This window comes from Podarcis liolepis, assembly GCF_965112155.1.
Source record: "Podarcis liolepis genome assembly, chromosome: 5".
Lineage (NCBI taxonomy): Eukaryota > Metazoa > Chordata > Lepidosauria > Squamata > Lacertidae > Podarcis > Podarcis liolepis.
The window spans coordinates 596,055-622,500 of record NC_139556.1 but is presented as its reverse complement, the minus strand read 5'-3'; positions in this window follow the sequence as shown (position 1 = coordinate 622,500).

Genomic DNA, 26,446 nt, shown 5'->3' with positions numbered 1-26,446 from the left:
CAGGCGCTGTACTGGCTGTGACGTCGCATGGGGGTGGTGCGTGCGTTAGTCACGCACCGTCCCGACGTCACCTTCCCGCCCGCCCGCTACATTGTAAGGGGCATCTACGCTGGTCACTGCATTGAAAGGGGGCATGTACGTTGGTCACTGTTTTGAAGGGGAGTGAAGAACACACACACACACACACACAAAGGTAACTTGTTAATTTAACGTTTATTTCTATGAGGAGGAGTAATTCTGAGGGGTCAAACAAAGAAATAATAAAAAGTGACAAAAAAGTTATTTTTATAATGACGAGTTTTGCGACTCCCAATTGTTGTTTTTCTTCGGAAACGGGTCCAAGTGGCTCTTTTTGTCTTAAAGGTTGCAGACCCCTGGGTTAGGGTTAGGGTTAGGGTTAGGGTTAGCGTTTCGGTTAGTGTTAGGGTTAGCGTTTCGGTTAGGGTTAGGCTTAGGGTTAGGGTTAGGGTTAGGGTTAGGGTTAGGGTTAGGGTTAGGGTTAGCGTTACGGTTAGGGTTAGGGTTAGGGTTAGGGTTACGGTTAGGGTTGGGGTTAGGGTTAGGGTTAGGGTTAGGGTTAGGATTAGGGTTAGGGTTAGAACTAGAGTTAGGGTTAGGGTTAGGGTTAGCGTTTCGGTTAGGGTTAGCGTTTCGGTTAGGGTTAGGGTTAGGGTTAGGGTTAGGGTTAGGGTTAGGGTTAGGGTTAGGGTTAGGGATAGGGTTAGGGTTAGGGTTAGGGTTAGGATTAGCGTTTCGGTTCAGGTTCGGGTTCGGGTTCGGGTTAGGGAAAGTGTTAGGATTAGGGTTAGGGTTAGGGAAAGTGTAAGGGTTAGGGTTCGGGTTAGGGTTAGGGTTAGGGTTAGTATTGGGGTGAGGGTTACGGTTAGGGTTAGGGTTAGGGTTACAGTTAGGGTTAGGGTTAGGGTTAGGATTGGGGTTAGGGTTAGGGTTAGGGTTTCGGTTAGCGTTAGGGTTAGGGTTAGGGTTAGCTTTAGCGTTTCGGTTAGGGTTAGGGTTAGAGTTACGGTTAGAGTTACTGTCAGGGGTACAGGGACAGAGGCACAGGGAAGGCAGGAAATGGAGAGCGATGGAGAGGAATCCCAGGATAGCGAGGAAGAGGATCGCAATGACGCAGGGGATTCCATGAGTCTCTCCAGCGAATCAGAGGATTCCCAGAAGGGGGCGCCTGTGGTATGGGCAAGGGGTTCCCCAGGGGGAAAGTGTCAGGAGCGGGGGGCCAGCAGGGGACCCCAAAGCGGCAGCTGGGAATCAGGGCCAGCCTCCCCACCAGAGCGCAGCGAAGGAGGGGGAGGTTCCAGTGTGTCAGAGGGAGCAGCTCCGGCGACAGAGAAAGGGCAGGGATCAGAGCAAGCCGTTCTCCCGGGAGGGGTGGAGGGCAGTGAGGGGAGTAGCATAACTGTCAAAAGGAAGGTTAGAGGATGGGCGCGCGTGCCAAGTTCAAATGAGGAGGCGCACATAAGGACAGGGAGCCCGGAGGAGGAGCCAGGCCCCAAAGCCCGCAGGAGGGGGGAGAAGCAGGCTGGTGACTCCGCTTCAGGAGAAAGCAGGAGGGGAGGAACCCCGGCGGGCAGAAAGACCCTGCGGAAAAGGAAAGAGAGAAAAAGGTGGAGCAGCGTTAGCTTATTAAACTGGTGTAGGGGAGGGACTGATTCAGAGGGGACTTCTAACGTCTAAGGCTAAGAGACGCGGGGCTGCGCGCCTCGGTTGTGGAACCAGTAATGAACTGCAATAAACATCCTTGTATATAAGAACAACTTGGCGTTGGTCTTTTGTGAGCTGAGACCTGAGGCAGCCCTTGACAGTAAGTCCCCTCCAAATACAACGCAATTTTTTTTTTTGCGAAGCTCACGAAGTTTGGCGGCCATGAGTATGGAGGAGCAGATAGCAGCCCTACGCAACGCAGTCTCCGAGCTTTCCACTGCGGTACTGGTCTCCCAGAAGAAGGGGGAAGAGGCAGAAAAGCGATGCCAGGATCTGCAAGCCAGGTGGGATCATGCATGCCAAGTGGGGTTCCCGGGGTCCAGATCTGCAGGAGTAGGACTGGGCAGAAGGGGGGGCAACTTGGTAGCCCACTTCATTGGGAACCTGAAGCAGTACCCCAGTTTTCGAGCAGACGTCGAATATGCGTTGCATTTGCTTCGCGACGACTTTAAGGATGAGGAGGAGAAAGTGGGTTTCATTGTGTCCCACTTGCATGGGGAAGCGAGGGCTTGGCTGCGCAATCTGTGGCGCGAAGATTGTCCTGCTCGAAGGGACTCCGATGAATTTATCAAAGCCTCAAAGCCATGGACGCTTGCTTCCAGTCTACCGTGGATGTGGATGTAGCACGCCAAGAGATGCATGGTTTAAGGCAAGGCAAGGCTACAGTACGTCAGTACCATGCTCGCTTTTTCGCCTTGCTGAATGTGCTGAGATGGGAGAAAGACTCCCTGGCAGTAAGAGACTTGTTTTGGGAGGGGCTCTCTGGCCCTGTAAAAGATGAACTGGCAAGGGGGGACAGACCTCAAACCCTAGCAGAAGTGGTGCAGCGGGCGCTCGCCATTGGAGTGCGCCACGAAGAACGCCCTTGGCACAATGAGGAGGGTCGCCAGCTTCACACACCGTCTAGAGCGCTTCCTTTCCTTCCCAGGGATCTAGGACGTACGCGTCCCTCACCTCAACTGCAGGCAGGGGAGGAACCAATGGAACTTGGGAGTGCAAAGGCTCAGTCAGCTGCCGGAGCCCCAGCGTCCGGAGCAGTCAAGACGAAGCCTCCTAGAGGGAACAGGAAGTGTTACATCTGTGACAGTGCGATGCACATGGCCAAAGAGTGTCCCCAGAGGCTCCAAAAGCACACTGCAGCCTTAGCAACAGTAACTGCGGCAGCACAACATGAAGAGCAGTTTCAGGGAAACGGCAATGCCTGGCTGGAAGCAGAAATGCTGGGGCACAGCCAGGCGAGTCAGTAGGGCAGTCCCCAGCGCTTTTGCAGGCTACAGACCCCCTGCCACCCAAGCCAGTGGTGCAGCTCACTGCAACTCTCCAGCTACCTAATGGACGCACCCTGGAAGTCCCCATTACAATTGACAGTGGGAGCAACGCAGACTTCGTGGGGGTGCAGTTCATCAAGCAGCATCGCATAGAGCTCCTGCCAGCCACGCTGCCATTGAACGTCGTCACAGTGGATGGCAGGAAGCCGCTGGGTGGGCAGGTGGTACAACAGACGCCACCCATGGTGATGCAGATTGGCAATCACCGAGAAGTCATCAGTTTCAACGTCACCCGCCTGTCAGACACGCCTATAGTGTTAGGCATGAGTTGGCTGGATAGGCACAGCCCGACCATGGCGTGGTACCAGCGGCAGCTCACCTTTGGCTCGTCCTACTGCGCGTAGCATTGCATCCAGACCGGTCAGGAGGAGGAGGGCCAAGAGGAGGGGCAGCAGCTACGTCTCAGCATGGCGCAAGCAGTACCCCTCAAGTACAAGGGGTTTTTGGAGGTCTTCTGCGAAAAGGAGGCTGACCAGTTGCCACCCCACCGGCCCTACGATTGCGCAATTTACCTCTTGCCAGGGACAACGCTACCGACTGCGAAGCTGTATTCCATGTCCGAGGATGAGATGCAGGAGCTCAGGGAGTTCATAGATCACAACCTGCAGCGGGGATTCATCTGAGAATCAAAGGCTGTAGGGGGCAGTCCTGTGTTTTTCGTGAAGAAGGACACGCCCCAAAAAAGGCTGATCGTAGACTTTAGATTCATAAACTCAAAGACAAAGCCCGCGGCCTTTCCCATGCCCAAGATTGACGACCTGCTCGCGACGGTGCGGAAAGGGAAGATCTTCACCAAGTTGGATCTCCGCGGAGCTTACAATCTCATACGCGTGCGAGAGGGTGATGAGTGGAAGACGGCCATGTTCACGCCGTTGGGCACCTACGAATACAGAGTTATGCTTTTTGGTCTCCAGAATGGCTCCCACTATTTCCAAGCTTTTATGCACCACGTGCTAGCGGGACTCCTCTACAAGAAGTGCGTATGTTTCCTCGACGACATTCTGATATTCTCTGAATCGCCGGAGGCTCACGAGAGCGACGTTAAGGAGGTCCTGCAGAAGCGACGGGAGCACAGGCTCTACGCCAAGCTGGAGAAGTGCCAATTCGACGTGACGGAGGTGGATTTTCTGGGCTATAGGCTGTCCGACAGGGGACTAGCCATGGACAGCGCCAAGGTCCGCGCGGTGTTGGACTGGAAGAGCCCGCGAAATCGGAAGGAGGTCCAGAGGTTCGTCGGCTTCGCCAACTTTTACCGCAAGTTCATCAGGGGTTTCGCCAGGGAGACGGCAGCTATCACGGACACTCTCAGCTCCAAGAAGAAGAAGTTCACCTGGACGGACCAGGCGGAGCAGTCCTTCAGGAGACTTAAGAGTCTCTTCACGTCCGAAGAACAGCTGCTACACGTGAATCCCGGCAGGCCCATGAGGGTTGAGACTGACGCATCTGACAGAGCGGTGGGGGCCGTCCTCTTACAGGAAGACCCGCAGGGCAACTGGAGGCCCTGTGCTTTCTACTCCCGGAAGCTCAGCAAGTCGGAACAGAACTACACCATCTGGGACAGGGAGTTGCTGGCCATCCATGCTGCTTTCAAGGCGTGGAGGCACTTCCTCATCGGAGCCAAGCACACCATGCAGGTCCGCACGGACCACAAGAACCTAGAGTACTGGGGCACGGCGAAGCTACAGAGCCAGAGGCACATACGCTGGGCAGAGTTCTTTGCGGACTTCGATTTCAGGATAGAGTACATCCCAGGCGACAACAATGTCATAGCAGATGCGCTCTCCAGGAAACCGCAGTATCTCGAGGAAGCGGCACCTGTGGCAGCCAAGCACATTTTTGCACCGCAGGCATGGGCGTGCGCTTCAGCCACCGTGGACCTGGAGGCGGTGCGTCGCGCGTTGCAGGCGGATCCGTTCGCACACTCCAAGATGGAAGAGGTGCGGAGTGGCACAGCGAAGGACGACGAGTTCCAGATACGCGACGGCCTGCTGACCCGTAAAGGTGCTCTCTACATTCCGGGAGACGATCTCCGCGCGAAGGTTCTGCAGCAGTTGCACGACGCACCCAGCGCTGGCCACTTCGGCAAGGAAAAGACGACGGAATTAGTGGCCAGAGACTTTTGGTGGCCCCAGATGCGAGGGGAGGTCGTGGATTACGTCGCCAGGTGTGACAGTTGCCAAAGGTCCAAGCCAGTGCACCAGAAGCCAGCGGGACTGCTGGAACCGTTGGAGACGCCACTGCAACCGTGGGAGAGGGTGGCGCTGGACTTTGTCACTGATCTGCCCAGTTCGCGAGGCAAGACGGCGGTGCTTGTGGTTGTAGACCTCTTCACCAAGATGGCGCATTTCATTCCTTGCGCGAAGGTGGCGACAGCGGAGCAGACCGCCAAACTGTTCATAGACCACGTGTTCCGGGTGCACGGCTTGCCGCGATCCATCCTGTCCAACCGCGGTCGCCAGTTCGTTTCCAGTTTTTGGCAGAAGCTCCTGGGTATCCTGAACGTCAAGATCAACTTAGCGTCGGTGAGACACCCGCAGACCAACGGCCAAGCGGAGAGGGTCAGCGCCATCATGCAGCAGTACCTGCGCTGTTACGCCAATCAACAGCCTGCGACTTGGGTGGACTACTTGCCGATGGCCGAGTTTGCCTACACGAAGCACGCGTCCACGGGGGTGACGCCGTTCTTCGCCAACAATGGGCGGCATCCCAGAACCTTTCCGGGAGTGGAGACGACGGTGCAGGGAGAGACGCAGGGAGCTGAGCATTTGGCCGCAGAATTGCAGGAGGTCCACGAGGAGCTCCGACGGCACTTAGAGCTGGCTAAACACGCCTACAAGGTGCAGGCAGACAGGCACAGGAGGGCAGGGGAAGACATACAGGTGGGGGACTGGGTATGGTTAGCAGCCCAGGCGATGCCTACTAAGTCATTAGCCAAGAAGAAGCTAGGCCACAAACAGCTGGGGCCATACCAAGTTGAGGCCAAGATCAACCCCGTAGCTTATCGGTTGACCCTCCCAGAAGGTTCCCGAATGCACCCGGTCTTTCATAGGTCGGTGCTTACGCCCTACAAAGCCCCACACAGGTTTCAGGAGCCAGGGACGGCACCGGACCCACGCAGGGAGTCCCCAGGGGGGGGGAGTCACCGAAGGCCGAGACACTCAACGAGGTCACGGAAATTCTGGACTCGAGATGGGGGGAGGAGGGAGTAGAATACCTCCTCGCCAGAGAGGGTACCCCGGCCATGGCCAATATGCTCTGGAGGAACCCCTTCTTAAGGACGAGTTCCATGCACTCTTCCCACACAGGCCCATGCCAGCGGAATTTTCCGACGACTGGCTTTTTACGCCCACACTTTCAGGCAGCACCATCCGGGGGTTCTCCTCAGCAGAGGAGACCACGCCAGAATCGAGTTCTCCAAGGGGATCGTGCTCGGGGGTGGACACGGATCGCTCTTACTGGTGGGACAACCAGCCAGAGGAGGAGTGGCGCAGGAGATGGCTGAGAGGGCCCTGGCAAACAGCATCGTCCGAAGAAACAGGGGGAGGGGAGGACATGGACGTGTTGGGAGAGGACCTTGGTTTCGAGCACACATACAATGAACTGGAAGCAGAGGAGATTGACGTCGACGAACTGTATCCAAGATCTACCCCGGCAACTGAGGAGCTTCCGGAACCTGCACCCGAGCAGCGGGAGGGGGGAAGGGGGGCTTCGAGGGGGGGATGGATGTCAGGGGTACAGGGACAGAGGCACAGGGAAGGCAGGAAATGGAGAGCGATGGAGAGGAATCCCAGGATAGCGAGGAAGAGGATAGCAATGACGCAGGGGATTCCATGAGTCTCTCCAGCGAATCAGAGGATTCCCAGAAGGGGGCGCCTGTGGTAAGGGCAAGGGGAGCCCCAGGGGGAAAGTGTCAGGAGCGGGGGGCCAGCAGGGGACCCCAAAGCGGCAGCTGGAAATCAGGGCCAGCCTCCCCACCAGAGCGCAGCGAAGGAGGGGGAGGTTCCAGTGTGACAGAGGGAGCAGCTCCGGCGACAGAGAAAGGGGAGGGATCAGAGCAAGCCGTTCTCCCGGAAGGGGAGGAGGGCAGTGAGGGGAGTAGCATAACTGTCAAAAGGAAGGTCAGAGGATGGGCGCGCGCGCCAAGTTCAAATGAGGAGGCGCGCGGAAGGACAGAGAGCCCGGAGGAGGAGCCAGGCCCCAAAGCCCGCAGGAGGGGGGAGGAGCAGGCTGGAGACTCCGCTTCAGGAGAAAGTAGGAGGGGAGGAACGCCGGCGGGCAGAAAGACCCTGCGGAAAAGGAAAGAGAGAAAGAGGTGGAGCAGCATTAGCTTATTAAACTGGTGTAGGGGAGGGACTGATTCAGAGGGGACTTCTAACGTCTAAGGCTAAGAGACGTGGGGCTGCGCGCCTCGGTTGTGGAACCAATAATGAACTGCAATAAACATCCTTGTATATAAGAAGAACTTGGCGTTGGTCTTTTGTGAGCTGAGACCTGAGGCAGCCCTTGACAGTTACGTTTAGGGTTAGGGTTAGGGTTACGGATAGGATTGGGGTTAGGGTTAGGGTTAGGGTTAGGGTTAGGGTTAGGGTTAGGGTTAGGGTTAGGGTTAGGGTTAGGGTTAGGGTTGGAGTTAGGGTTAGGGTTAGGGTTAGGGTTAGGGTTTGGGTTGGGGTTAGTGTTAGGGTCGGGGTTAGTGTTAGGGATAGGGATAGGGATAGGGATAGGGATAGGGATAGGGATAGGGTTAGGGTTAGGGTTAGGGTTAGGGTTAGGGTTAGGGTTAGGGTTAGGGTTAGGCTTAGGGTTAGGGTTAGGGTTAGGGTTAGCGTTTCGGTTAGGGTTAGGGTTAGGGTTAGGGTTAGGGTTAGGGTTAGGGTTAGGGTTAGGGTTAGTATTGGGGTTAGGGTTACGGTTACGGTTAGGGTTAGGGTTACGGTTAGGGTTAGGGTTAGGATTGGGGTTAGGGTTAGGGTTAGGGTTAGGGTTTCGGTTAGTGTTAGGGTTAGGGTTAGGGTTAGGGTTAGGGTTAGGGTTAGGGTTAGGGTTAGGGTTAGCATTTCGGTTAGGATTTCGGTTAGGGTTAGGGTTAGGGTTAGCTTTAGCGTTTCAGTTAGGGTTAGGGTTAGAGTTACGGTTAGAGTTACGTTAAGGGTTAGGGTTAAGGTTAGGGTTAGGGATAGGATTGGGGTTACGGTTAGGGTCAGGGTTAGGGTTAGGGTTAGGGTTAGGATTAGCGTTTCGGTTCGGGTTAGGGTTAGGTTTAGGGTTAGGATTGGGGATGGGGTTAGGGTTAGGGTCAGGGTTAGGGTTAGGGTTAGGGTTAGGGTTAGGGTTAGGGTTAGGGTTAGAGTTAGGGTTGGAGTTGGGGTTAGGGTTACGGTTAGGGTTGGGGTTGGGGTTAGGGTTAGGGTTAGGGTTAGGGTTAGGGTTAGGGTTAGGGTTAGGGTTTGGGTTGGGGTTAGGGTTAGGGTTAGGGTTAGGGTTAGGGTTAGGCATAGGGTTAGGGTTTGGGTTAGCGTTTCGGTTAGGGTTAGGGTTAGGGTTAGAGTTAGAGTTAGGGTTACGGTTACGGTTACGGTTAGAGTTACGGTTAGGGTTAGGGTTAGGGTTAGTGTCAGAGCTGCTTGAAGATCCTAGCTCACAGAGGATCACGCTAGCCAGCGATCATTTAGTAAAAGTCTTTATTGAGTTACAGTTTCCATTCTCAAGCTGCTGCGTGCAACTCTACGTCTAGTAGCTAGATCGGCGAAGCTCCGTCTGAGTCTCCGCCCCGTGTGCACCAACTTAATATCCTAGCCCGGCTCCACCTTTTCCGCCTGACTGTCCTCCTCTGGGTCCCTCTACCCCCCGGGGTCTCTTCCTTCCGGGATTCTTCTGACGCTGACCCCCCGGACCCTCCTGTCTCCTTGCGCCGGGCTTTAGGACCTGGCTCCCTTTCCGGGCTGCTTACTGCGCCGCCTTCCTCTGCATTTGAACTTGGCGCGCGCGCCCAACTTTCCACTTTCCGCTTAACCGTTTCTTCGCTCCCCGATGGAGGTGTGGCCACTCCTGACTCGTGCCCTCCCTCCTGTGGTGAGCTGCCAGCGCTTGCCCCCTGGCTCCCTTCCTCTTCCCTGCTCTCTGGCGGTGACGCTGGTCCCGATTTCCAACTGCTCTCCTCTGAGTCCCCTCTGGCTCTATCTTCCTGGGGTGCCCCCCTAGACTCCCCCCTTGCCCTGGCCACTGGTGCTCCTTTCTGTGAATCCTCTGATTCACTGGAAAGACTCGGAGATCTCGGGTCGTCGTCATCACTCATCTTTTCTTCTGCCTCCTCCCCTTCGCTCTCTGTTTCCTCCCTTGCCCTTGCCTCTGCTCCTAAACCCCTGACATCCATCCCCCCCTCGAAGCCCCCCATTCCCCCCTCCCCTCCTTCCGGTGCTGGAGCTGGGTGCTGCTGTTGCAAAGGGACGAACGTCGGATATCGTTCGCTTCCCGTGGCGGGCCTCCATCTGAAGTCTCCCGGGTCTTCCTCCCTGCTCTCGTCGACGACGGTCACCTCCGCTTCCATCTCTGTGCCGCCGTGCTCGAAACCAGGGTCGTCCCCGAAAACGTCCATGTCCGTCTCTCCCTCACTTCCTCCTGGCGGCGTTGCTCGTCCTGGGCATTCCAGCCACTTTCTGCGGAACTGCTCCTCTCGTCTATCGTCCCACCAATACGAGGGTTCTGAGGCAGATCCCGAGGGTGACCCCTCCGGGGAACGGACGTCTCGTGTCGGGTCCTCGTCCGAGTCGAACCCCCGGAACGTGCTGGCCGAAAGCGTGGGCGTGAAAAGCCAGTCGTCGAAAAAGACTGCTGGCATCGGTCTATGTGGGAAGAGGGCATGAAACTCGTCTTTGAGCAGAGGTTCGTCCAAGGCGTAGCCCGGCACCCAGCTGTTCGCACTGGCCGGGGTGCCCTCCTTGGCGAGAAAGTATTCTACCCCCTCTTCCCCCCATCTGGAGTCCAAAATCTCCGTGACTTCGTTGATGCGCTCCTTCTGTGCCACTCCCGCGTGCCCTGTTCTGTCCCTGACCGGACTCGGCGCCGTTCCGGGTTCCTGGAACCTGTGCGGTGCCTTGTAGGGAGTGAGCACCGATCTGTGGAACACCGGATGCATTCTGGAACCCTCCGGAAGTGCCAGTCTGAAAGCTACCGGGTTGACCTGCTCTTCGACTTGGTAGGGCCCCAGTTGTTTATGCCCTAGTTTCTTCTTGGCCAACGACCTGGCCGGCACTGCGTGGGCTGCTAACCAGACCCAGTCTCCCACGTGGAGCTCTTCGCCAACCCTTCTGTGTTTGTCCGCTTGTACCTTGTATGCGTGCTTGGCCAGCTCCAGGTGGCGCCTCAGCTGATCGTGGACTTCCTGCAGCTCCGACGCGAACGCATCTGCTGTCTGCGGCTCCCCCTCCCCCTTCCTTTCCAGTCCCGGGAAGGTTCTGGGGTGCCTCCCGTTGTTGGCGAAGAACGGCGTGACCCCCGTGGACACGTGCTTCGTGTTGTTGTAGGCGAACTCGGCAAGCGGCAGGTAATCCACCCACGTCGCAGGCTGTTGATTTGCATAACATCTCAGGTACTGCTGCATGATGGCATTGACCCGCTCCGCTTGCCCGTTGGTCTGCGGGTGTCTCGCCGACGCCAGGTTGATCTTGACGTTCAGGAAGCCCATCAGCTTCTGCCAGAAATTCGAGATGAACTGCCGCCCCCGGTCGGACAGAATAGACCGTGGCAGACCGTGAACCTTGAACACGTGGTCTATGAACAGTTTGGCGGTTTGCTCCGCCGTGGCCACCTTAGCACACGGAATGAAATGTGCCATCTTGGAAAACAGGTCCACCACCACCAGCACTGCCGTCTTGCCCCTCGAGCTGGGCAGATCCGTGACAAAGTCCAGGGCCACCCTTTCCCAAGGTTCGACCGGAGTTTGCAGCGGTTCCTACAGTCCGGCCGGCGGTCTGTGCACTGGCTTGGCCCTCTGGCAGGTGTCACACCTCGCCACGTAGTCTGCGACCTCCCCTCTCATTCCAGGCCACCAGAAATCCCTGGCGACTAATTCCACCGTCTTCTCCTTGCCAAAGTGCCCGGCAGTGGGCGCGTCGTGCAGCTGCTGCAGCACCTTGGCACGAAGGTCGTCTCCCGGCACGTAGATGGCCCCTTTACGGATGAGCAATCCATCTCTCAGCTGGAAACCGTCGGCCGCTGCCTTGCCCCTTTGCACCTCTGCCATCTTTGCTTGCGCGAAGGAGTCATCCTGCAACGCTCGTCGCACCGCCTCCAGGTCCACGGTGGCCGCGGCGCACGCCCACACTGTTGGTGCGAAGATGTGCATGGCGGCCGCTGGCGTTGCGTCCTCCAGATACTGTGGCTTACGGGAGAGAGCGTCCGCCATGATGTTAGTGTCCCCCGGGACATACTCTATGCGGAAGTCGAAGTTCGCAAAAAACTCAGCCCAACGTATCTGCCTCTGGTTTAGGAACTGTGCCGTGCGCCAGTGCTCCAGATTCTTGTGGTCCGTGCAAACCTGCACCGTGTGCTTGGCGCCGATCAGGAAGTGCCTCCACGCTTTGAACGCTGCATGAATGGCCAGCAACTCCCTGTCCCAGATGGTGTAGTTCTGCTCGGACTTGCTGAGCTTCCTGGAGTAAAACGCTCCCGGTCGCCACACCCCCTGCGGGTCCTTTTGCAGCAGGACCGCCCCCACGGCTCTGTCCGAGGCGTCTGTCTCCACCCTCATCGGCCTGCTGGGGTTGACGTGAAGCAGCTGCTCTTCCGACGCGAAGAGACGCTTGAGTGCCTGAAAGGACTGCTCCGCCTGCTCTGTCCAAACGAACTTCTTTTTCTTGGAGCTAAGCGTGTCTGTGATGGCCGCTGTCTGCATAGCGAAGCCCTTGATAAACTTGCGATAGAAGTTCGCAAAGCCGACAAACCGTTGGACCTCCTTCCGGTTGCGTGGACTCTTCCAATCCAATACCGCTCGAACCTTGGCGCTGTCCATGGCGAGCCCCTTGTCAGACAACTTGTAGCCCAGAAAATCCACCTCCGTCACGTCAAATTGGCACTTCTCCAGCTTGGCGTAGAGCCTATGTTGCTTTAGCCTGCTCAGCACTTCCTTGACGTGTCCGTCATGCTCCTGCTGCGATTCCAAAAAGATCAGGATGTCATCTAAGAAACAGACGCACGTCTTGTAGAGAAGTCCCGCCAACACGTGATGCATGAAAGCTTGAAAAACGTGGGAGCCATTTTGCAATCCAAAAGGCATAACTCTATATTCGTAGGTACCCAGTGGCGTGAACATGGCCGTCTTCCACTCATCTCCCTCCCGCATGCGAATGAGGTTGTACGCCCCTCGCAGGTCTAACTTGGTGAACACTTTTCCCTTGCGTACCTTTGCGAGGAGGTCGTCGATTCGGGGCATGGGGAAGTCCGATGGCTTGGTCCCATTGTTTAAAATGCGATAGTCCACTACCAGTCTTTTTTGGGGCGTGTCTCGCTTCTTAACAAAGAATACAGGACTGCCCCCCGCTGCCTTGGACTCTCGGATGAAACCGCGCTCCAAATTATGATCTATGAACTCTTTGAGTTCCTGCAGTTCGTCCTCAGACATGGAATACAGCTTCCCTTTGGGCAGCGCCGCCCCCGGCAGCAGGTCAATTTTGCAGTCATATGGTCTGTGAGGGGGTAGCCTGTCTGCCTCCTTCTCGCAGAAAACTTCCAAAAATTCTGCGTACTTGTGGGGAATCGCTTGCAGCGTGCCTAGCAGCAGCTGTGACTCCTCTTCCTCTCCTTCCTGCCGGGGCACGATGCAGTGTTCAGCACAAAAGGAAGAGCCGAAGATCAGCTGCCTCTGGTACCAAGCCAGCGTTGGGCTGTGCTTGTCCAGCCAACTCATTCCCAATACAATGGGCGTATCCGATAGTTGAGTGACATTGAAGCTGATGATTTCTTTGTGATTCCCAAGTCGCATCGCCATCGGTGGCGTCTGCTTCACCACTTGCCCCCCTAGCAACTCCCTGCCATCCACCGTGACAACCTGCAGGGGCAGTGTGGCCGGCAGCAACTGTATAGCGTGTTTGTCGACAAAGTCCTGCCCTATAAAGTCCGCAAGGGGGCCAGGGCAAGGGGGGAGCCTAGGGGGACACCCCAGGAAGATAGAGCCAGAGGGGACTCAGAGGGGAGCAGTTGGAAATCAGGACCAGCGTCACCGCCAGAGAGCAGGGAAGAGGAAGGGCGCCAGGGATCAAGCGCTGGCAGCTCACAACAGGGGGGAGGGCACGAGTCAGGAGTGGCCACACCTCCATCGGGGAGTGAAGAAACGGTCAGACGGAAAGTGGAAGGTTGGGCGCGCGCGCCAAGTTCAAATGCACAGGAAAGTGACGCAGTAGGCAGCCCGGAAAGGGAGCCAGGTCCTAAAGCCCGGCGCAAGGAGACAGGAGGGTCCGGGGGGTCGGCGTCAGAAGAATCCCGGAAGGAAGAGACCCCGGGGGACAGAGGGACCCAGAGGAGAACAGTCAGGTGGAAAAGGTGGAGCAGGGCTAGGATATTAAGTTGGTGTACAAGGGGCGGAGACTCAGACGGAGCTTCGCCGATCTAACGCATAAGACGTAGAGTTGCACGCAGCAGCTTGAGAATGGAAACTGTAACTCAATAAAGACTTTTACTCAATGATCGCTGGCTAGCGTGATCCTCTGTGAGCTAGGATCTGGGAGCAGCTCTGACAGTAAGCTCTGTCTCTAAATTGTGGGCATCTACGGCCTCACGGAGAGGAGAGAAAGTGGGTGCCTACTAGCGAGCTCACGAACGGCAGACAACATGACGGCCGAACAGCAGATAGCGGAACTCAGAGAAGCAGTGACACGACTGAATACCGAGGCTCTTGCATCCAGGAAGAGAGAGGAGGACGCAGCTGCCGCCTACAGGGATCTCCAAGTCAGGTTGGAAGTGCTTACGAAGCAAGGGCAACTGACACCCAAACCGGAGGGGATTGGGTTGGGGAGACGAACAGGCGGTCTGGTCTCTCACTTCGATGGGAATTTGCAACAGTACCCCAACTTTAGAGCAGATGTAATGTGTGCACTGCAACTGCTGAACAAAGACTTTAGAGATGAGCAAGAGAAGGTGGGATTCATCATGTCCCATTTGCATGGAGATGCTAAAGCATGGCTGCGCAATTTGTGGAGAGATAAGGATCCGGCGCTCACAAAATGCGGATGCCTTTATTAAAACGATGGATGGGTGCTTTTTATCAAGCATAGACGTGGATCTTGCTCGGAAGCAGATACATGGACTGAAGCAAGGGAGGGCCAGCGTAAGGCAGTACCATGCCCGCTTTTTCGCTTTGGTCAGTGCCCTGGAATGGGACAGAGATTCGGCTCCAGTAAGAGACCTGTTTTGGGAGGGATTGCACAGCGCGGTTAAAGATGAAATTGCGAGGGGGGAGAGACCCCGGACCACGCAGGAGATCGTTCAGAGGGCGCTGGCGGTGGGGGTGCGGCTGGAAGAACGTCCGTGGAGCAGGGACGAAGGGCGTGGAGGGGGCGAACCAGCCAGGGGCTCCTCCTTCCTTCCCAGAGAAGCAGCGCGTGCGCAATCCACGCCTCCGCCAGGAGGAGGAGCGGAACCTATGGAGGTTGGAGGTGCAAGGGCTCAGTCAGCAGCCAGAGCCCTAGCACCGGCAGCAGTGAAAGCGAAGCCTCCTAGAGGGAACAGGAAGTGTTACATCTGTGAAGATCCACAGCATATGGCGAAAGAGTGTCCCCAGAGGCTCCACAAGCACACTGCAGCCTCAGCAATGGTAACTGCAGCAACGCAGCAAGGAGAACCACAGCAGGGAAACGACGGAGTCTGGCTGGAGAGAGAGGCACTGGGGCCCAGCCAGACGTGTCAGTGAAGCAGTCCCCAGAGATTTTACAGCCCATGGACCCCCTCCCGCCCAAACCAGTAGTGAGACTCACCGCATCGCTCCAGCTGCCCAATGGAATCACCATGGACGTGCCAATCACCATTGACTCAGGAAGCAATGCGGACTTTATAGGGCAGGACTTTGTCGACCGGCACGCTATACAGTTGCTGCCTGCCACGCTGCCCCTGCAGGTTGTCACGGTGGATGGCAGGGAGCTGCTAGGGGGGCAAGTGGTGAAGCAGACGCCACCAATGGTGATGCGACTGGGGAATCACAGGGAAGTCATCAGCTTCAACGTCACTCAACTATCGGACACGCCCATTGTATTGGGTATGAGTTGGCTGGACAAGCACAGCCCGACGCTGGCTTGGTACCAGAGGCAGCTGACCTTCGGCTCTTCCTTTTGTGCTGAACACTGCATCGTGCCCCGGCAGGAAGGAGAGGAAGAGGAGTCACAGCTGCTGCTAGGCACGCTGCAAGCGGTTCCCCACAAGTACGCAGAATTTTTGGAGGTTTTCTGCGAGAAGGAGGCAGACAGGCTACCCCCCCACAGACCATATGACTGCAAAATTGACCTGCTGCCGGGGGCGGCGCTGCCCAAAGGGAAGCTGTATTCCATGTCTGAGGACGAACTGCAGGAACTCAAAGAGTTCATAGATCATAATTTGGAGCGCGGTTTCATCCGAGAGTCCAAGGCAGCGGGGGGCAGTCCTGTATTCTTTGTTAAGAAGCGGGACACGCCCCAAAAAAGACTTGTAGTGGACTATCGCACCTTGAACAGTGTGACCAAGCCATCGGACTTCCCCATGCCCCGAATCTACGACCTCCTCGCAAAGGTACGGAAGGGCAGCGTGTTCACCAAGTTGGACCTGCGAGGGGCGTACAACCTCATTCGCATGCGGGAAGGAGATGAGTGGAAGACAGCCATGTTCACGCCCCTGGGTACCTACGAATATAGAGTTATGCCTTTTGGATTGCAAAATGGCTCCCACGTTTTTCAAGCTTTCATGCATCACGTGTTGGCGGGGCTCCTCTACAAGACGTGCGTCTGTTTCTTGGATGACATCCTGATCTTTTCGGAATCGCAGCAGGAGCATGACAGACACGTCAAGGAAGTGCTGAGCAGGCTACAGCAGCATAGGCTTTACGCCAAGCTGGAGAAGTGCCAATTCGACGTGACGGAGGTGGATTTCCTGGGCTACAAGTTGTCTGACAAGGGGCTCGCCATGGACAGCGCCAAGGTTCGAGCAGTGTTGGATTGGAAAAGCCCACGCAACCGGAAGGAGGTCCAATGGTTTGTCGGCTTCGCGAACTTCTATCGCAAGTTTATCAAAGCCTTTGCTATGCAGACAGCGGCCATCACGGACACGCTCAGCTCCAAGAAAAAGAAGTTCATTTGGACAGAGCAGGCGGAGCAGTCCTTTCAGGCACTCAAGCGTCTCTTCGCGTCGGAAGAGCAGCTGCTTCATGTCAACCCCAGCAGGCCGATGAGGGTGGAGACAGACGCTTCGGACAGAGCCGTGGGAGCAGTCCTGCTGCACAAAGACCCGCAGGGGGTTTGGAGGCCGGGAGCGTTTTACTCCAGGAAGCTCAGCAAGTCCGAACAGAACTACACCATCTGGGACAGGGAGTTGCTGGCCATTCATGCAGCATTCAAAGCGTGGAGGCACTTCCTGATCGGCGCCAAGCACACGGTGCAGGTCTGCACGGACCACAAGAATCTGGAGCACTGGCGCACGGCACAGTTCCTGAACCAGAGGCAGATACGTTGGGCTGAGTTCTTTGCGAACTTCGACTTCCGAATACAGTATGTCCCGGGGGACACCAACATCATGGCGGATGCTCTCTCCCGTAAGCCACAGTATCTGGAGGAGGCAACGCCAGCGGCCGCCATGCACATCTTCGCACCGACAGTGTGGGCGTGCGCTGCGGCAACAGTTGACCTGGAGGCGGTGCGACGAGCGTTGCAGGATGACTCCTTCGCGCAAGCAAAGATGGCAGAGGTGCACAGGGGCACGGCAGCGACCGACGAGTTCCAGCTGCGAGATGGATTGCTCATCCGTAAAGGGGCCATCTACGTGCCGGGAGACGAACTTCGCGCCAAGGTACTGCAGCAACTGCACGACGCGCCCACTGCCGGGCACTTTGGCAAGGAGAAGACGGTGGAATTAGTCGCCAGAGAATCCCGGAAGGAAGAGACCCCGGAAGGCCGAGGGACCCAGAGGAGAACAGTCAGGCGGAAAAGGTGGAGCAGGGCTAGGATATTAAGTTGGTGTACAAGGGGCGGAGACTCAGACGGAGCTTCGCCGATCTAACGCATAAGACGTAGAGTTGCACGCAGCAGCTTGAGAATGGAAACTGTAACTCAATAAAGACTTTTACTTAATGGCTAGCGTTATCCTCTGTGAGCTAGGATCTGGGAGCAGCTCTGACAGTAAGCTCCGTCCCTTAAATTGTGGGCATCTACGGCCTCACGGAGAGGAGAGAAAGCGGGTGCCTACTAGCGAGCTCACGAACGGCAGACAACATGACGGCCAAACAGCAGATAGCGGAACTCAGAGAAGCAGTGACACGACTGAATACCGAGGCTCTTGCATCCAGGAAGAGAGAGGAGGATGCAGCTGCCGCCTACAGGGATCTCCAAGTCAGGTTGGAAGTGCTCACGAAGCAAGGGCAACTGACACCCAAACCGGAGGGGATTGGAGGGTCCAGGACGAGCAACGTCTCCAGAAGGAAGCGAGGGAGAGACGGACATGGACATGGATTCTTCTGACGCCGACCCCCCGGACCCTCCTGTCTCCTTGCGCCGGGCTTTAGGACCTGGCTCCCTTTCTGGGCTGCCTACTGCGTCACTTTCCTGTGCATTTGAACTTGGCGCGCGCGCCCAACCTTCCACTTTCCGTCTGACCGTTTCTTCGCTCCCCGATGGAGGTGTGGCCACTCCTGACTCGTGCCCTCCCCCCTGTTGTGAGCTGCCAGCGCTTGATCCCTGGCGCCCTTCCTCTTCCCTGCTCTCTGGCGGTGACGCTGGTCCCGATTTCCAACTGCTCCCCTCTGAGTCCCCTCTGGCTCTATCTTCCTGGGGTGTCCCCCTAGGCTCCCCCCTTGCCCTGGCCACTGGTGCTCCTTTCTGTGAATCTTCTGATTCACTGGAAAGACTCGGAGATCTCGGGTCATCGTCATCACTCATCTTTTCTTCTGCCTCCTCCCCCTCGCTCTCTGTTTCCTCCCTTGCCCTTGCCTCTGCTCCTGAACCCCTGACAGTCCTCTTTCTGTTGACGTTGAACCAAGATACCTATGCTTGATTTGGGCTCATAACAAACATTTCACTCTGCGATTTTTGGTTGAATGTGCATTCTAACCCCAAAAACATCAATTTGAAATAAGTCCCATAAATGCGTTATCATCTAATTTATATGTAGATGGAATCCAAAATACCTTTTTACTTTGGTTGTGGTGATTCTGTTGCACACCCAAAAAACACCACTCGAATTGAAATAAGCCCAACTGAAGCATATTCATCTTCTTTCTACGCATATGGAAGCGGAAATATGGTGTTTTGTTATTTTGGTATTACATACACTTTGCGATATCTGGGTAAATGTGCATTAACACCAAAGAACACTACTTTGACATAAGCGAAATCCAAACTTGTTCTTTCTGTGTAGATGGAACATAAAGCATCCTGTTTTGCTTTGTTTAGAATTATGACACTTCGCTTTGCTATTTGTGGGTGAATGAACAACAACAGTGCAAAGCAAGCTTATTCGTCCTCTTTCTATTGCCGTGGAACCAATACACCTATGCTTGATTTGGGCTCATAACAAACATTTCACTCTGCTATTTTTGGTTGAATGTGCATTCTAACCCCAAAAACATAAATTTGAAATAAGTCCCATAAGTGCCTTATCATCTTATTTATATGTAGATGGAAGAAAAATACCTTTTTACTTTGGTTGTGGTGATTCTGTTGCACACCCAAAAAAACACCATTCGAATTGAAATAAGCCCAATCGAAGCATATTCGTCTTCTTTCTACGCACATGTTAGCGGAAATATGGTGTTTTGTTATTTTGGTCTCATTACATACACTTTGCGATTTTTGGGTAAATGTGCATTAACACCATAGAACACGGGACTTCCGGAGGCGGCGCGCTCAGCAATGGCGGTCCTCTTCAGTTGCTGAAGAGGGGCTCCGCGGAAAAGGGTCATGCGCTGCGGCACAGCGACGACCCAGTTAGAGAAACCACGAGTCGAGTGAGCTCGTGGCCGTGGGGTTCGGCGGGCACCAGAAGCGACCTCGGAAACGCAGAAGAGACCCCGTAAGGGGTATCGGAACGTGGAGGGGGTAGCGGTGCTGTGAATCCATCGCTCTTTCCGCGGAAGTGAAGCCGCGCGGCTGCTGCTGATCAGCGCTGACCTTTCTTCCTTCAACAACTGAACTGAAACAACTTACTCGTGAGTAAGAAATTTGAAGCTTTATATGAACTAAATCTGGAGAAATTTGGCTGAAAGCGGGAGACGCTAAAAAGGAAGTCAGTCTTCCGGCTCTGTTTAAAGTATCGAGCAAAGTCCCTTTAAAGCTGAAGCGCTGAAAGGAACTTAAAAGGAGTTGGAATTTACTCTGCAAATCCGGCTTTGATTGACTAAAAGTTAAAGAAAGGACATAACAGTTTTATAAGTGAGCTAAGTTTATGACCCTCTTTCTTTTCCCCTGTGGATTACAAAGTTTTGAAACCCTGCTCTCGGTCTGACCGGATACAAGTAACATCGGACTGCGGTAACTGTAGACAAAGTTATAAGTTACATTGGGCTACTTTGTAAGTTGGAAAAAGGAACTGTTGCAAGCACCTTGGCAAAGAACTTTTATTCTCTGCAGTTTAAACTGAAGGTGAGGGGTTCCCCCCCTGCTTTGGATAATATCTTTTGTTTGTGGGAACTTAATGGTGGAAATTTCCTATCCTTCTCCCTAATTTTCAGGGAGCTCCCCCTGCTGGATTGTGGAATTATTAGTCTCTGAGAACTGCTACTGGTCTTGGAATTTTTCTGTCTGGATGTTTACATTTTTTGGAATTACTTTTCCCATGGGATTTACAATTTGACCTTGACACTGGGACAGCTGTGGAATGAGTGGTACAGCAAAAACAAGGGCTGCAAAGAAAGCAAAACAAACTGAACTTTTGCAATCAACTCTGCCTGTGCAGCTACGCAGATCATCTGTCCCAATTTTGACAGGTCTGCAGGAAGGACAATCTATACAGCCTACTCTTGGAGAGATGGCTGCTGGAGGGATAGACCCTGTCTCTAAAGAAATATTGGAGCAGTTGGCAGCACTGAATAAGAAAGCTGATGAACAAGCAGCTAGGTTTGATGAACAAGCTGCTAAATTTGACCAGGTAACAGCCTCAATTAATAAATTGACAGACCAAGTCACTAAAAATACACAAGCGATAGGTAACATTGAAAAGACTACAACAGAAAATCGAAAATTAGTTCAGGAAGTAAACACAAAAGCAGACGAAAATAAAAAGAGGATAGAGGAATTAAGAGGCGAAGTTAGACCACTGAGTAGACAGGTTACTGAACAACAAGTGTACCTGTCCCTTGCAGAACTGAAAAACAGGGAAAATAACCTCAGAATTAGAAACATCCCAGAATCAGAAAAAGAGGACCTGATTGGATTTTTGACAACAGAAATATCCAAATTCTGGGGTCTGGCAGAAGAGAAAGACTTTAAAATTGTCACCGCTTTTAGACTAGGAAGAGTGGCTAAGAAGGATAAACCAAGAGATTGCCTGATCATTTTGAGATCTAGGCAAGAAAAAGAAAATATACTCGGCTTGCATTTTAAAAATTCATTGGTGATTCAGGGAAAAAAGGCAGAAATCTTTAGAGATATACCAAAACAGCTTCTGGATTTAAGAGCCACATATAAAGACCTAGCAAGCTTACTGAGAAACAACACAATCCCATACAGGTGGGAATTCCCTCAAGGACTATCTTTTACTTTGAAAGGGGTGAAGGTAAGAATCAGAACAGCAGAGGAGCAAGAAAAGTTCCTAAACGACCATGGGGAAGACCTTCGGAAAGGAATAGCAGGCGTCTGGCCACCTCCTTCGTTTGGATTGAATCCGGTTCCACCTCCAGACAAAAACGACAAAGGAGACACCCCAGCAGGCCAATAACTAGTCCGAGATGTCTCTACAGCTTCTCAGTTGGAACATTAATGGCGCAAATTCTCCCGAAAAAAGGAAAAAGATTTTTCATATTTTGAGAAAAGAACAATTAGACATTATTTGCCTTCAAGAAACACATGTGACTAGGCTCCATAGGAGAGTGTTAACCAACAAGAGACTAGGCCAAGAATTTATCTCATCAGATAAGGTTAAAAAAAGAGGAGTAGTGATTTATGCAAAGGAGACCCTAGTACCAAAATTGATTTTTAAAGATGAACAAGGAAGAATTCTGGCGATTGAAATTCAAGCACAAGGAGAGAAATTTTTGATTGTAGGAATCTATGCACCAAACGATGGGAAATCGGAATTTTATAAGAAGCTGCATGAGACAATGTTGGACTACATTGACTATACTAACATCATTTTGATGGGTGATATGAATGGAGTTGTCTCCACATACATGGATAAGTCACAAAATCAGAACTTGACCAAAGATGGCAGACTCCCAAAGACTTTCTTTGAACTTACAGACAATATGGATTTGATTGATATCTGGAGAACAAAGAACCCTCTAGGTAAAGAAGGAACATTCTTTTCTGAGGCCCATCTTTCGTGGACAAGAATCGACCAAATTTGGACATCTAGAGGACTGGCACCTAAGACAAAAAAAGTAGAGATCTGCCCTAAAACCTGCTCCGACCACAACGCCTTGAAGATAGACTTAAGACTTACACCAGCTGGATCCTTCAGATGGAGAATGAATGACTATTTGTTTAGAGATCAGGAGATTGTGAAGAAGGCCCAAAAAACGCTGAAAGATTATTTCGAAATAAATTTGAATACTTTGGTGGAAAAGAAAACAATCTGGGACGCAAGTAAAGCTGTTATGAGAGGGTTCCTGATACAGCAGAACTCTATCAAGAAAAAACTCTGGAATGGTAAAAAGGACAAGATTTTGGAGAAGATAAGAGACGGAGAGAAAAAGCTGAGATTAAACCCAAAATCAAAAGAAGTTTTAAGAGAAATAAAATTCCATCAAGCACAATATGCGAAATTGATAAATCAAGAAGTCGAATGGAAAATTAAACAGATGAAACAAAGATCATTCGAATCTGCAAATAAATGTGGGAAGCTGCTGGCATGGCAGCTGAAAAAGAGACAAAAATTGAACTTTGTTACCAATCTGGAGGTTGAAGGAGAATGTATTCAGAAACCAGAAGATATTAGAAAGTGTTTCCAGAGATATTTTAAAAAACTGTTTACTCAAGGACCCCAAGTTGAGACTGAGATAAATAATTTTCTAAGAAGCTATGGCCTGCAAAAACTAACACAAGACAAGCAAACAGCCCTGAATTACAAAATAACACAACAGGAGATTGAAAGTGCCATTCAGAACATGCAATTAGGCAAATCTCCAGGCCCAGATGGACTTACCTCCAAATACTATAAGACATTGAAGGAATATCTGGTCCAGCCATTAATGGAGGTATGTAACCAAATTATGGAAGGGAAGGGGGCACCCGAATCGTGGAAAGAGGCATTCATCACCTTGATCCCAAAATTGGAATCTGAAAAGACTCAACTTAGGAACTATCGCCCCATCTCACTCCTAAATGTGGATTACAAAATTTTTGCTGACATTTTGGCAAACAGATTGAAAAAAGTTTTAAATGAAGTAATTCATAAAGACCAAGCAGGCTTTCTCCCTGGCAGGCACTTGTCTGACAACACTAGGAATATCATTGATGTTTTGGAGTTATTACAGACAAATTTGAACACGAAGGCAGCTTTGATCTTTATAGACGCCGAGAAAGCCTTTGATAATATATCTTGGAAATTTATGAAGAAAAATTTGGAAGGGATGGGAGTGGGAAGGGCGTTTCAAAATGGTATTGAAGCAATTTATTCAGAGCAAAAAGCTAAATTGATAGTAAACAATGTGGTGACAGAGGAGTTTAAAATTGAAAAAGGGACACGACAGGGGTGCCCCTTATCACCCTTATTTATTTCGGTCCTGGAGGTGTTGCTGAACATGATTAGGAAGGACCAACGGGTGGAAGGAATACAGGTCGGAGAAAAACAATATAAACTGAAGGCCTTTGCAGACGATTTGGTTTTGACATTACAGGAGCCAGAAGTTAGTACAAAAAGAGCTTTAGAACTAATTTCTGAGTTTGGTCGGGTGGCGGGATTCAAGCTAAACAAACAAAAAACCAAGGTTTTGGCAAAAAATCTGACACCTTCAGAAATAGATGGGTTTCAGAAGGAAACAGAATTAAATGTCGTTACAAAAGTGAAATACCTGGGGGTTAATCTGACTGGGAGAAATTTGAATTTGTTCAAAGACAATTATGAAAAATGTTGGTCGGAAATTAAAAAGGACCTAGAAACATGGTCAAGATTGAAACTTTCCTTGTCGGGTAGAATTGCAGCAGTTAAGATGAATGTATTGCCAAGAATGTTGTTTTTGTTTCAAACCCTTCAGATCGTGGACAGAGTGGAATGTTTTGGAAAGTGGCAGAGGGACATTGCGAAGTTTGTCTGGCAGGGCAAAAAGCCCCGAATAAAATTTAAAATATTAACAGATGCAAAGGAAAGAGGGGGGTTTGCCCTGCCGGACCTAAGATTGTATTATGAAGCTGCATCTCTCTGCTGGATGAAAGATTGGTTTCTGTTAGAAAACACTGATGTCCTAGATCTGGAAGGGCATAGTAATGCTTTTGGGTGGCATGCATATCTTTGGTACGACAAGGCAAAGTCTCATAAACTGTTTAAAAACCATATTGTCAGGAAAGCTCTATTCATCGTCTGGACTAAATACAAGGACTTATTTGAAAGTAAGACCCCGAGGTGGTTATCACCGGTGGAGGCTAAGGCTATAAAATTACGTAATATGGAGAGTGGCTGGTTGAAATATTGTGAGATAATTGAAAGAGATGGTGATACTTGGAGGTTGCAGAGTTTTGAAAAACTGAAAGGAAAGGTGCGAGACTGGTTTCACTATGCCCAAATTTTAGAGACTTTTAAAAAAGACAAAAAAATTGGTTTCCAGGTGGAAAAATCAAAACTAGAGACAGAATTACTTGAACCTAAGACGAAAGTGCTTTCAAGAATGTATAACTTGCTGCTTAAGTGGAACACTCAAGATGAGATAGTTAAATCAGCTATGATAAAATGGGCACAAGACATTGGGCACAACATTATGTCTGAAGACTGGGAAAGGTTGTGGACCACCGGTATGAAATTCACGGCATGTAGTGCCTTAAAGGAAAACATTATGAAAATGGTATACAGGTGGTACATGACCCCAGTCAAACTTGCAAAGATATATCATTTGTCTGACAATAAATGTTGGAAATGTAAGGAGGCTGAAGGAACTTTTTTTCACCTCTGGTGGACATGCCCGAGGGTGAAGGCTTTTTGGGAAATGATCTATAACGAGTTGAAAAAGGTGTTTAAATACACCTTTCACAAGAAACCAGAGGCCTTCCTCCTGGGCATTGTGGGCCAGAGAGTGTTAAAAAAAGATAGAACTTTCTTTTTATATGCAACTACAGCAGCAAGAATTCTTATAGCCAAATACTGGAAGGCACAGGAGCTACCCACGCTGGAAGAATGGCATTCACAGCTGATCGACTACATGGAATTAGCTGAAATGACAGGCAGAATCCGGGATCTGGGAGAAGACGCAGTGGAAGAGGACTGGAAAAAATTTAAGGACTATTTACAAAAACATTATAAGTTATATGAATGTTGAGAATTTGCTAAGTGTTCTGGAAAAACATGCTTCAGTATTGAAATTGGTAAACGTTGGAAATTAAGTTAAGATTTAGAAATGCATAAATTGTGGACTATATAACTAAATGAAAACACAAAAACATTTGAAATAAGGTATTAATTTGCTGTTTATTTTTATTGTAAAGAAAACAGGGGATGGAGGACGTGGGGAAGTCTGGTTGATTATGAAAATTGATGTGAAAAAGTGAACTTCTTTTTTCTTTCTATAATTTCTTTTCTTTTCTGTAAAACCGCTTTTGTTGTGCTATTGATGATGTATTTTTTACCCTGGAAAAAAGCAATAAAAAATTATTATAAAAAAAAAATAACACCATAGAACACGACTTTGAAATAAGGAGAAATCCAAGATTCTTCTTTCTTTGTAGATTGAACCCAAAACAACCTGTTTTGCTTTGTTTAAAATTGTGACACTTCGCTTTGCTATTTGTGGGTGAATGAACAACAACAGTACAATGCAAGCTTATTCGTCCTCTTTCTATTGACGTCGAACCAATACACCTATGCTTGATTTGGGCTCATAACAAACATTTCACTCTGCGATTTTTGGGTGCATATGCATTCTAACCCCTAAAACACCAAATTGAAATAAGCCCCATAAGTGCGTTATCATCTAATTTATATGTAGATGGAAGCCAAAATACCTTTTTGCTTTGGTTGTGGTGATTCTGGTGCACACCCAAAAAATACCACGCGAATTGAAATAAGCCCAATCGAAGCATATTCATCTTCTTTCTACGCACATGTTAGCGAAAATATGGTGTTTTGTTATTTTGGTCTCATTACATACACTTTGCGATATCTGGGTAAATGTGCATTAACACCAAAGAACACTACTTTGACATAAGCGAAATCCAAACTTGTTCTTTCTGTGTAGATGGAACATAAAGCATCCTGTTTTGCTTTGTTGAGAATTATGACACTTCGCTTTGCTATTTGTGGGTGAATGAACAACAACAGTGCAAAGCAAGCTTATTCGTCCTCTTGCTATTGCCGTGGAACCAAGATACCTATGCTTGATTTGGGCTCATAACAAACATTTCACTCTGCTATTTTTGGTTGAATTTGCATTCTAACCCTAAAAACATCAATTTGAAATAAGTCCCATAAGTGCCTTATCATCTCATTTATATGTAGATGGAAGAAAAATACCTTTTACTTTGGTTGTGGTGATTCTGTTGCACACCCAAAAAACACCATGCGAATTGAAATAAGCCCAATCGAAGCATATTCGTCTTCTTTCTAAGGTTCTTCTTTCTTTGTAGATGGAACCCAAAGCAACCTGTTTTGCTTTGTTTAGAATTATGACACTTCGCTTTGCTATTTTTGGGTGAATGAACAACAACAGTACAATGCAAGCTTATTCGTCCTCTTATAGTTGACGTCGAACCAATACACCTATGCTTGATTTGGGCTCATAAGAAACATTTCGATCTACGATTTTTGGTTGAATGTGCATTCTAACCCCCCAAAAACCGATGTGAAATAAGCCCAATCAGAGCGTTATCATC